Below are 13,110 nucleotides of genomic sequence, written 5' to 3'. Positions count from 1 at the left end.
TTTGGCCCGATTTCAGCCAATTAAATATCATTGAAGTCGTATCCAAATTGGATCAGCATCTTAACTGACTTGCTCAGAGGCAATGTTAACACTGCAAATCGTATTGAAAAAAACCCCAAATCGATACTAGACCCAAGTTACACTCATCTCAATTCAGATCCTGTTCATTAAAGTCTGACCAATGCCTGACTGATATCTGACCAATGTTGCCGGGCAAAGTTGGATAGGAGGTCGTGGGACTTTTTATGTCAGAGCAGTGTGAACCTGGCCTTGAGATGAGTGCAACTTGAGTCTGGTATGAATTTGTTTTTTTTTTTTTCAATACAGTTTGCAGTGCTAACATTGCCTCTGAGCACAATCTCATGTCACAAGTCGGAGCCGTTAGATCCAGTCCACACTAGCGCGACTTGTCAGGCGACTTGTCAGCCTGACATGTCGTGCTCCCTCGCGGTCCTTTGACCGCTACAGGACCTGTTCTAATAGGAGCGACACAAGTCGCTCCGACTTAGAAAAAGGGTCCTGTACTACTTTGGGGCGACCTCGGAGCGACTTGCATAGACTTCCATTATGTGAAGTCCCTGCAAGTCGCTCCGAAGTCGTGGTGCATGGTAATGCATAAGTCGCCCCCGAAGTAGTACAGAGTCGCGTCGCCCCAATGTGAACCGACTCTTAAGATGCTGATCTGGCTTGGATATTCAATGGGCTGAAATCAGACCAAAGTCGGACCAAAGTAGTGCAGGAACCTTTTCCAAAGTCGGACCAGTTAAGATGGTTCTCATAAGGAATCAGTAATCTATATACGTCATGTGACACGTGCTCTCAAATTTGGAGTGTATGTCACACCAGTGTGAACCGGGCCTTAGGGCACAAACTGTGTTACCATCAGTTCAGCATATGTTAGGACTGATAAAAATGTATTCTTACTAAAAAAGACATTTTGGCAAATAGCAGATTCTTAAAGCTTGCAGGGCTAAACCAAAGCAGAATAGCCAAAATGTGTGTTACTAAATTACATCTGAAATGTTTATTAATGGTATCTCTTTATTTTTAATGACACCTTTCATGTTTAATGTCAGTTGCAGCAGCTGCACAAACTCTGCTCCCAGATAAACAAGTAGGATTACTATGGATCTGTATAGGTCAAATGGTATTTCTTTGTCCAAAGAAAAGTGAAAATGCCTTTCAGATGGAGACAAAATGCATTCTAAACTCAGCAGGGTAATTAGTGACCTCTATACAATACGTTTAAGTGTAACATATAGCCTCTAACAATACGTCGTAAATTATACCCTCTTGGATCCCAAAACTTTTTCTGCTTTTTTTTTTCAATACTTTATTTCAAACCAAACACACCGTGAGTACAGACACCACAATTCCAGCAAAACTAAAATGGAACATTTTCATAAAAAGTTCTACACAGTACAAGCCATTGCATACATAAGAGACAGATATGTGTATGAAATGTTTATCTGGAATACCACGTTCTAGGGAGACCCTGTACTCCGTGTGACATTTTACACAGTGAACACCGTGAATATAAGAAAAAGGAGAGAAGAGATGACCCTGTGGGTCGCACAGAGAAAAAAGGACAGTGAGAAAGAGGAAGAAGAAAAAAACAATGGGGGATGGGGAGGAGTATAGGAAGGGAGGGAAAAGAGGGCAAAAAAGAAAGGGGAGAGGGGGACACAGTCAAACCGCCAACCTTTCAGGGGCCTGGAGACCCTCTAGTATAATTTCCTGTAAAGGGGATTTAATTCTATAGCTCCTTGTACTCCTCACACAGTAAACAAATTTGTGCCAATAGAACCATTTTTGGAGGAATTTCTCCCGAAGGCCTTTCTCCGTGGACACCAGGTCTTCCATCTCGTTGCTTTCAGCTACTTTTTTCAACCAGACAGCTATGGACGGTGACTGTGTCTGTTTCCAAAAAAGCAGGATACAGCTATTTGCCACTGTACGCAAGAGAGGTAAAATGGATTGCCTGTAGACCTTACCCAAGAACCCGTGGTGCAGCAGAAGGAAAAGCTCAGGGTCCTTCGGTAGCTCACGGTCAGGGAATTTTTGGGTTACACAGTGATTTCTGCTTTTCTTAGTAGGTAATGGGTTAATATGTTTTCTGCCTTCCTTGATAGTTAATGGGGTTAATAATATTATAATATATGATAATATTCATTTCTGTGGTGGCTTTAGCCCAAAAAGATTCTACATTTTTATCTTGGACCAACTCTACTCAATAATCAAATTAACATCAGACATTTCTGTTGCTGGTCATGGACACAAAGAATTTTTGACAAGTACGATGGGAAGTTCTCTTCTATTACTATAATCTTTGCATGTATTAATAACAGTGATTAGCAGCCGATTCAGAAAAGCCAGTGTCAAATAAGTTGAATCACTTACTAGAATAGAGAAGGAATAAATGCTGGTAAAAAAGCTGGAGGCCGCGCCATTTACCATTATCAGTGGAAGTTAAAAACTAGGTAACCCCCCCCCCCCCCTCCCAAAAAAAAAAAGACCTGCCAAATGTGACAGAGGAGGGGGGGGGGGGGAGGACTTAAAGCAGAACTTCCCCTTTTGGAGAGAGGTCCTGCATTTTATCTGTATGCACACACCAAGTACGCTATGAACAGAGCTTGAATTAATTGATGCCTGTTGTGCCTCCCTGTGTATTTTTATTGATATTTATCATTAAGAATACACAGGGACTCATTTATTCATTTATCTTTGTATGTGGGGACACATTACACTGTTTGCAGCCCCCATAACACTAAATAAGGGTTAAACTATAGAAGGCAGAGCAGGTTATATAATTATTTTCACTATGAACAGAGTTAGGCTCCATGTAAACAGGACGTTGTTAAAAGTCCATTTGAATGCTGGAATTTTTAGGACGTTTGAAACGTCCGTTAGGTCGCGTTTGCACCCGCGTTTAGCGAGCGTTTGCGTTTAGAACCGTTCCTAGAGGTCAAAAAAATTATTCCCCTTTAAAATGGAAAAACGCGAACGATAAACGCGGGTCGTCGCGTTCGGTCGCGTTTTTGCGTTTGAAACGCCGGGAAACACACGTTCGAACGCAAATAATTGCTTTCCAAAAAATGTCCCTGAACTCAACTGCCTGCAAATAACATAGAGGTGGGTTCAGGGGCTTCTGAAAAAAACGCCCAGCTGCTCCTAAACGTCCATTTACAACGTCCCGTGTACATGGAGCCTTAGGTGAAATTTGAACTGTGTACGATTTTCATGTTTGTTTGAAACTGATTTGATTATTTTTACATTGATATATAATTCATATCAGCAGTATTTCAGAGATCTCAGTAAATGAGTGGAAATAATGTAGCCCTCTTGATCCCCTTTAGGGAAAGAGCCTTGACTGATAGGGGAGCTGGGAGGTAACAGTATGGTAGTGCTCATATAGGATTGGATGGAGTCACACTGGATGGACTGGGCCTAAGCCCAGGAAAATTCTGCCCCCAGGGAATTCTGGGCCTTTTCAAGAACACGTGGCTGGAAGAGCTGCCTACCAGTCCGCCACCCTTTGGATGGTCTATCACAGCTTTAGCAGCAGTTTTTTGACCTTGCCAGTATTTGAAGTTGCAGTTGCAGTAGCAGTTGCCCCTGATTGGAAATTGGAAGTAGGCTGTCGGTCCAGCACTTATGGTAAGGACAGGCCCCCTTTGGAATTTGCCTCGTTAATGTTAAAGCGTGCTCACAGTGCAACTGTGACTGGCACTGGTTTATAGTGTTTATATGTTCTGTTGGAATTTAAATAAAGCTGTGGCCTTGCCCTTTTTCCAACTCAATGGTTGTAAGTGTGGTTTCTTATACGGGAGAGGGGGGGGGGGGGGCAAGGGGGTTGTTTATTATGTTAATAATTTGGTTTTCCTAAGGCCTATGTGCCTCAGCAGCCAACAGTTCATTCACATCAGAACAAAACTATTAATGCACCTTGTGTTGACACGTGTGGAATCTTCAAATTGACTTAAATGACAAACTGCAGGTCAGCACCACCATATTGTAGCACGCAGGATATTTTTCTGATGCAATGCAAGGCAACTTATTGATATGAACAGACTGTAAAAAGCAATAGATCTTCTCGTGTCCAGTTACTTTGTGCTGGAAATGCAGCAAAATGGAAAAGACTTCTGCTGTCAACAAGGTTAAGGACAGGAGAGTCCATTGTAATATTGCTGTGACACACCAACAAATACATTACCACTGTGAAAACTTCTGCTATGTAGTGGGCAAGGCAGATTTTATTTATGTGCCCCCCAGGTCATTGGTAATCCAGATCTAACTGTGTTCCAGTGTGTTGAACATTAATGGGTAAATCCTTTTTCATAACTCATACCTTTATAGTTATAGTAGGTAAGGTTGAATAAAGACAATAGTCCATCCAGTTCAATCTGTGTAGGTGTACGTGTGTCAGTGTCAATAATCATTTCCCATATCCCTGTATGTTGTGTTCTTTAAGATACACGTCCAAGAGCTTGTTACTATTACTACACTGCATCTGGGCACCACAAACTAGTAAACTTTATTTAATTCCTTTATATATTTAAGGCAAACTCACCCTTTCATCTATGTCCCCATGCTTTCCTTTGCTGAGAAATCACTTTGAAAAACAACCCCCTAGCATATCTGGCCTTGGCCATCTTGAGTAAGGGCAGATGATTCATGTAGCTTTTACTTCCGGGAATCTGTCTGCCCTTAGCAAAGGCATGGAGGCAGGAGGGTGTGCTTAGCTGAGAAAACCCCTCCTCCCCTCCAGAAGACTCCTGGGATATATGACATCATTTTCCTAGGCCTGGAAGCCAGGAAGTAACTGAAGAAACTGGGCGGCATAGTGGTTAGCACTTTCGCCTAGCAGCAAAAAAGGTCGCTGGTTTGAATCCAAGCCAGGACACTACCTGGTTGGAGTTTTCATGTTCTCCCTGTGCCTGCGTCGGTTTCCTCCAGGTACTCTGGTTTCCTCCTACACTCCAAAGACATGCTGGTAAGTTAATTGGCTCCTGTCTAAATTAACCCTAGTATGTGTAAGTATGAATGTGAGTTAGGGACCTTAGATTGTAAGCTCCTTGAGGGTAGGGTCTGATATTAATGTACAATGTTTATGTAAAGTGCTGCATAAATTGACGGCACTATATAAGTACCTGAAATAAATAAATAAGAAATGTAAAAAAAAAAAAAGTTTAAACCAGTAAGTATGATATACTTTCCTGTCTACTTACTAATGCTAGCAGCATAAAGATTAAAAAAAACAATGGTAATTGAGAGAGTGAAGTTCTGCTTTATGGAGCTCTGCACATCACAACTATAAAACTCCAGAAAAAGTGTTTGTGTAGCCATAACTTTTTTCCCCAAAATAGGCCAGTTTTCAGAACCGATTACCCGGAGTAGTATCTCCAAATCTATCTGCTAAATATTTCAAATGGCCACAGTAGGTGTGATAGATGCAGGAATACAAAACCTTACAATGCAATTATCACTGCTCATTAAACTGCTTTATTAAATTAACCTTCTCATTTATAAACTTAGCCAAATGTCGTTAGAATCTAATTAGAAAATGTTCATTTTGGAAATGTTCATATGATTTTCTACTTCAACAATCATTTTCAACTGCAGTAAAAAAAAAAAAAAAAAAAAAACTGAAAACTTTTCCTATTTCTTATCTGAGCGAACTAAAAGTCGCTGTCCTCCACCGTCTCTGCTTTGAGAACAGAGCGATCAAACACCACTGATCACTCAGTTCTCCCCTCCGCTCTGAGCACAGAGCAGTGACTGTTAGTCACCAGCTCACTGCTCTGCCCCTCCAGTGCTCACTGGAGAGCTGGGCTTGGGGAGGGGGCGGGAGCGTCTGTCTCAGTCTCCCAGTGGATCGCTCAGTGGCTGAGCCAGTTGCCGGTCAAGGCATATGAGTAAATGCCAACTGTAAAGTCAGGATCTTTCCAGAGCCTGGACCGGCTGAATGACATCATTAAGGTGAAAAACACTTTACGTGCAGCTCCCCCCACAACCTCCTCTCTCCCAAATAGTCACCTGAGCCCAATCTCGATCCAGCATTGTGCCTGTCTGCAGCAGCTCTTCTCCCCTCTCCCCTATCTCATAGGCTTGGCTGGGAGCCATTGGCTTCTGTTGCTGTCAGTCAAAACCTATGAGCGGGGGGGGGGGGGGGGCCGAGCCGGGCTGTGTGTCTGAATAGATGCAAACAGCTCGGCTAAGGAGCGAGCCCTCATGAGTGCCCCCATAGGAGGTATATATACTTCTAACAATGCAATATGCTTAAAGTATAACTAAAGGCAAACATTTTTTTTTTTTTTCATTTTTGAATAGAATAGGGGAGGGTTATAACCCCTGTTTTTCTCTCTGTTTCCACCTGGAAATCTGGCCAATGTCACACCTCCTGTATTAGAGTGCCCCCACTCTGGATGAAGGAGCCCAAGGGACACCTTTGGACAACAGCATTGTTAATGGGGGGGGGGGGGGGGGAATAAGGATTGTTAGATGTACCAGCAGATTTGAATACACTAACAAATTAAAGCTGAACCCACACTTTATAAGCAGTTACAGCAAACTGTTTTTTTCTTTTGGGATAAAAGTTTTATATAAATACATAAAGCTAATCATAGTAAGCACCCCTGTCAGTGGTAAATGGTTTGTTTCAATCCTCTTAAGGCTTCATGCACACTAGTAACTCCTAAACTTGAGTTTAGGCGCTTTTGGCATTTTTTTGCCAAAGCGCCTAAACTCAACTCCATAAAAGCCTACACTATATTACCAAAAGCATTGGGACGCTGCCTTTACACACACATGAACTTTAATGGCATCCCAGTCTTAGTCCGTAGGGTTCACTATTGAGTTGGCCCACCCTTTGCCGCTATAATAGCTTCATCCCTTCTGGGAAAGCTGTCTACAAGCTTTATGAGTGTGTCTATGGAAATGTTTGACCATTCTTCCAGAGGTGCATTTGTGATGCCAGGCACTGATGTTGGAGAGAAGACCTGGCTCACAGTTTCCACTCTAATTCATCCCAAAGGTGTTCTATGGGGTTGAGGTCAGGACTGTGTGCAGGCCAGTCAAGTTCCTCCTCCCCAAACTCGCTCATCCATGTCTTTATGGACATTGCTTTGTGCACTGGTGCACAGTCATGTTGGAACAGGAGGGGGCCATCCCCAAACTGTTCCCACAAAGTTGGAAGCATGAAATTGTCCAAAATGTCTTGGTATGCTGATGCCTTAAGCCCCGGTTCACACTACTGCGTGTGCGGGGTTCGCATGTCATGTCGGAGCGCACTGCTCCGACATGACATGCGATCAGCTGTGCGGTGCGAGTTTAGCCATACAGTTTGTATGGCTAAATTCGCATCGCACCCGCAGCAAACACGCACAGGAGGCATTTTTGCTGCCGCATCAGGATCGGATCGCACAGCGGTTCACACATGTGCGATCCGATCCTGTGCGAACTGCACGATCGCACTGCGATATGCGATCAAACTGGGGGTGTCGTTAAGATTACATTGACACCCCCAGCGGATCGCATATGGCAGTGTGAACTGCCGGGGGTGTGTGTGCGATGCGGGAACAGGCTGCGAATTCGCAGCCTTCCCGCATCGCATCAGTGTGAACCGAGCCTTAGAGTTCACTTCACTGGAACTAAGGGGCCAAGCCCAACCCCTGAAAGACAACCCCACACCATAATCCCCCTCCACCAAATGATTTGGACCTGTACACAAGGCAAGGTCTATAGAGTATCAGACATTGTAAAACATGTTTGCCAGATAGGACTAGCTCCTAGCCATTAGCCCCCCCTGCAGACTTGAAGGTGGCTCTGCTTACACAGATTATACATATGCAATCAGTGTATAGGGAGACTGAAGGACATCACCCATTGTTCAGCTATCGTCTGCCTGACTGACAGCTTGTAACAACATGAATTCAGATCACCAAGAGAAAATGTTTCTCTTGTTTTTGTGGCTATTGCATTTCAGGGTCATGGGGTTACAGAAAAAAAATCTCAGGAAGAGTACTTAGGATCTATGAGACCTGAGCTCTAGAGTCATAAATACGAGAAGATGACTGTCAGAAGAGCCAGACGTTACCCAGTTGTGCCATAGAATGATGGGAGCAGAAACATACATGATTACTTTAACTGAGCATGCATGTTTATCTACTCAGACGACACAAAGGCCTTAATCTTAAGGGAACAATAGCAATCATCTGTTAAAATCTATTTTACATTATTGAATTTTGTCCACAGCCAGGGGGTGTCTGCAGAGTATCCATAGGAATGCAATCATTTGCTATTATTGAAGAGAATGGGAAATGTTGATTCAATGTCTCTGGGAAGCATTATGTTATTGTACTTTTAGCTGTTACAGCTATTTAGTCTATATTTCAAAGTGTAATGCTGAGCACACACGGTCAGATCCAGCCAGCTGAATGAAAGTGCCGTACTAAGGCTGGCCATACATGGTGTAAAATTCTTTCCTGTAACCAGGAAATCTTTATAAATGATATAGGGTCTGCGATTAAAAGTACCATTTCAGCTTTTGCAGATGACACCAAGCTATGGAATAGAATAACTTCCTTACAGGATGTCTCCAACTTACAAGCCGACCTCAATGCACTGTTTAATTAGGCAACTATGTGGCAAATGAGGTTTAATGTTGATAAATGTAAAGTTATGCACTTGGAGGCTAAGAGAATGCATGCAGCATACATACTAGGGGGAGAAAAACTGAGGGAATCAATGGTGGAGAAGGATCTGGATGTTCTGGTAGATCCTAAGCTTAATAATAGGATGCAATGCCAAGCTGCAGTTTCCAAAGCAAGCAAAATTCTTTCTTGTATTAGGAGAGGTATGGACTCCAGAGAGAGAGACATCATTTTACTTCTGTACAAATCATTAGTAGGACCTCATCTGGAATATGCAGTTCAGTTTTGGGCACCAGTTCTCAAAAAGGATATCAGGGAACTGGAGAAAGTGCAGAGAAGGGCAACCAAACTGATAAGAGGCATGGAGGAGTTCAGCTATGAGGAGAGATTAGAGGAACTGAATTTATTTTCTCTTGAGAAGAGGAAATTAAGGGGGTCAACATGTACAAATATAAACATGATCAACATGTACAAATACATAACGGGTCCATAGAGTGAACTTGGTTTTGAGTTATTCGCTATAAGGTCATCACAGAGGACAAGGGGGCACTCTTCGCATCTGGAGGAAAAGAGATTTCATCTCCAAATACGGAAAGGTTTCTTCATAGTAAGAGCTGTGAAAATGTGGAATTGACTCCCTCCAGAGGTGATTCTGGCCAGTTCAGTAGATTGCTTTAAAAAAAGGCCTGGACTCTTTCCTAGGTGTACATAATATAAGTGGGTACTAACTTTTTTAGGTAAAGTTGTGTCCCCAGGTACCTGCATGACTTCTGGATGTGCAGAGTCTGCAGCCCTGGCTCCCTGGATGTCAAGACATTTTTTTGGCATAAAGAAGAATGTCCCCAGCACTGTCTTTGCATGCAGGGCGAGTTGTTTTAGGTTTTGTGCCAGTGTCCCTCGCCTTCTCCGGGCCGCGGGAGGTGTGCTGCGGTGTCCCTGGACCAGCGCCATCTTGGCTGGCAGGGACAGTCACACTGCCTTCTTTTAACTTGCTCCTGCGGGTCATGGCGGCACCCGATCGTAGCATGCAGGGTATCGCTGTGATCAGGGGATCTCCAGGGAGCAGAATCCGGTACTCAAGTAAAGGTAGCCGGCTGGGGCAAGGATGAGATTACCGGATCACAAGCCCGGTCAGCCACGCCCCCCCATTTTTAGGTAAATTAATCCAGGGAATATCCGTTTGCCTCTCGGGGGATCAGGATGGAATTTTTTCCCCTGCTGGAGCAAATTGGATCATACTTTGCTGGGGGTTTTTTTTTGCCTTCCTCTTGATCAACTGCGGGTATAGGATTGTGTATATGGGATTGTATGGTTGTGTTTTGTTTTTTATTGGTTGAACTAGATGGACTTGTGTCTTTTTTCAACCTGACTAACTAGGTAACCACAGGTAGCAGAACAGAAATTTGCACGATTCAGGGGAGTCAGGAATTGTTTTCTCCCGGCAGGGGAAGCCAGAGATTATCGCTAGTGGCTACTTGCAATAATCACAAGCGAATCCAGCAGGCTTGGCTTGAACTGTGTATAGCCAGCCTAACACATGTTAAAGGAGTTGTAAAGTCAGGAGGGTTTTTTATCTTAATGCATTCTATGCATTAAGATAAAAAGCCTTCTGTGTGTAGCAGCCCCCCAGCACCCCTAATACTTTTCTGTGCCCCCTCTCTGTCCAGCGATTGTCCACGAGTCCCTCGGCCGTCCTAGGACTCTCCCTCCTGATTGGCTGAGATAAAGCTGTGGCGCCATATGCTCCCGCAGCTGTCAAAGTCAGTGAGACAATCAGGACAGAGAGGGGGCAGGGCCGAACGGAAGCTCCGTGTCTGAATGGACACACGCGCTGCAGCTCGGCTCGGGTGCCCCCATAGCAACCTGCTTACTGTGGGGGCATTCGACAGGAGGGAGGGGCCAGAAGCTGGAACGAGGAGAAGAGGAGGATCTAGACTGCTCTGTGCAGTCTAACTGCACAGAGGAGGTAAGTATAACCTGTTTGTTATTTATTATTTTTAAAAACAAGACTTTACAATCACTTTAAAAGCAAATTAAATTTTGAGGTACTTTCGTGAAGTCACCAGATGTACTGAGAACTTTCGTATGAATGTTTGTACAAACGTTTGTTCGAAAATCGAATAGTGTATGGCTACAGAGCAAGCCGGAGCCAGTGATTGTTAGCACTCTTCAGCCTTGTAAACAATGTCTGGCCAGGCAATGACTCTGCATCTGAGGTCTGTTTTTCTATAATGGGGGAGGTAGTCCCAAAGTAAACTTACACTTTAAATCTCTGCTGCTGAACCGTGTGGCTGTCATATGACACTAAAAGCCTTAATTCCCAAAGCTCAAAGACCAAGATAAAGATATTTATTTAAAAAAAAAGTGATAGTTTCAGCTAAATCCAATGAGGTTTAAAAATTAAAGTCATGTGGCTAAAATAAAGATATATAGCCTTGTGTTAACACTTTCTGATTTGCGATGGGGCAAATAGTAATATGCAAATCATAGAAACCTATAACAGCCAATCAGCAATCAAATGTTATTTTAACAACACTAACAACACGCAACATAACTTATAAGCAAGTGCATGTATTGGAGCATATAATATAAAATAAGGCCATATTTCAGAGTCCAGGGGACACAGGTGCTGCACACGGCTGTCTCTGCAAATAAATTACAGGATACGGCTGTATGCGGATATAAGCAGCTTACAGCATAAACATGTGCCATGCGTTTGTACGCGTACATACCTTTATAATTGGAACTGTGTATACCCGCATACAGCCGTATTCTGTACTTCATTTGTATAGGGGGCTTAACGCAACACCTGTGGCTACCAGACGCCAAAACACATACAAACAGTATGCAATATTTTATGTCCCTTTATGCTCATGTGTATGGGCCTTACAATCTGATTGCTTGTTTTATTATTGGCTGCTGCTCTTTATTGCTCTTTCTACATCCTGGATGTATATTAACCACTTGCTTACTGGGCACTATTACCCCCTTCCTGCCCAGGCCAATTTTCCGCTTTCAGTGCTCTCACACTTTGAATAACAATTGCGCGGTCATGCTACACTGTACCCATATGAAATTGTTATCATTCTTTTAATATCCTCTGGGGTCCTCTGTAGGGATTTGAGAGGCGCAGCATTGGAGGGACCCCTCTCCACACGCTCCACCCAGGCAGGGGCAGATCAATTCCATTCTTTCTTCTCACCATATATATAGGTATATAACACTTAAATTGCTATGTGAGTAATATTCTAAATGATGGTCCTGTATTTCTGTACTTAAAGGATTCTTTATAATATCTTGTTTTCTATTACTAGAAGTGTTGAATGAATATTGATCTCCGTTCTAAAGCCCCTGAAGAAAGGTGTTCTAATCAGAAACGCGTCAGTCTGTTGCAGACAACACAACACATATGTATTATGTAATCATCAACAACCTGGCTGTACAATGAATGGTGTATAATTTTATATGTCTATGTATAGACATCCAATTTAATTTTATTTTGATGTGTAATTTCTATATGTACTAATAAAAGATGTTTTTTAACTAATGAATGTTGGTGATCCGGTAACACTTCTAAAGTCCTGCTCTCAAATGGGGGATAATGATTTTTTTTCCTTTTCCATATTGGGATGCTGGCAACAGGACACTAGATTTCCTGGAACAATAGAGATTCTTTGCTTTATTGAGATCGGGGTCACACACTGCGCCCCTGCGGGCAACCAAGAGCCGCGGTTTTGGGGTGCCATCATATGTTGTCCCTGAATGAGAGTGCATCCTGCCCGCCGTCATTTTACTATACGGCGGGCAGGAATTGGTAAGAGCACCATTTTATTGTAAGGCTTCATCCACAAAGGGCTTTAAAAAATGCCAGTTCCATTGACAGAAAAAAATGCTCATATAGGGCTTTTTTTTGTACACAGGTGAGTTTAGGAGAGTTTTGCATTTTTTCTGCCAGAAAGCTCCAATCAGAAACTGAAACCAGTAGGTTTTTTTTTTTTTACCTGCCTCCCATGCTCGCCTCCAGGACTTTTCCAGAGCCTCTCCAATCCTATGGAACTCCTTACCCTTATCTGTCCAATTATCTCCCACTCTATTAGCTTTTAGGCAATCTCTGAAAACCCTCCTTTTCAGAGAAGCCTATCCTACTAACCCCTAACAAATGTACCTCCTTCTTCTCCATCAACCCATCCCCCACGGTTATTGCCTTTTGTTTCACTTGACCCTCCCTTCTAGATTGTAAGCTCCAGGGCCGCTGATAGGGGGGGACCACCAGCCCTCTTGTAGGGGGCCCGAGCACACAGGGGGGCCCACACAGGGAAGGGGATTAGTGGTGGACAACAAATACAGAAATCTTCCTCCAGCACCTAAATCTGATCTGTCCCTCTCCCTGCTATCAGCTTTTATCTGCTGAGAAAGAGACAGTTGTCCCTCACTAATCCCCCTCCCTGTGTGGACCCCC

Source organism: Pelophylax lessonae (assembly GCF_965119305.1).
Source record: "Pelophylax lessonae genome assembly, chromosome: 9".
NCBI lineage: Eukaryota > Metazoa > Chordata > Amphibia > Anura > Ranidae > Pelophylax > Pelophylax lessonae.
This window is presented reverse-complemented; position numbering follows the sequence as displayed.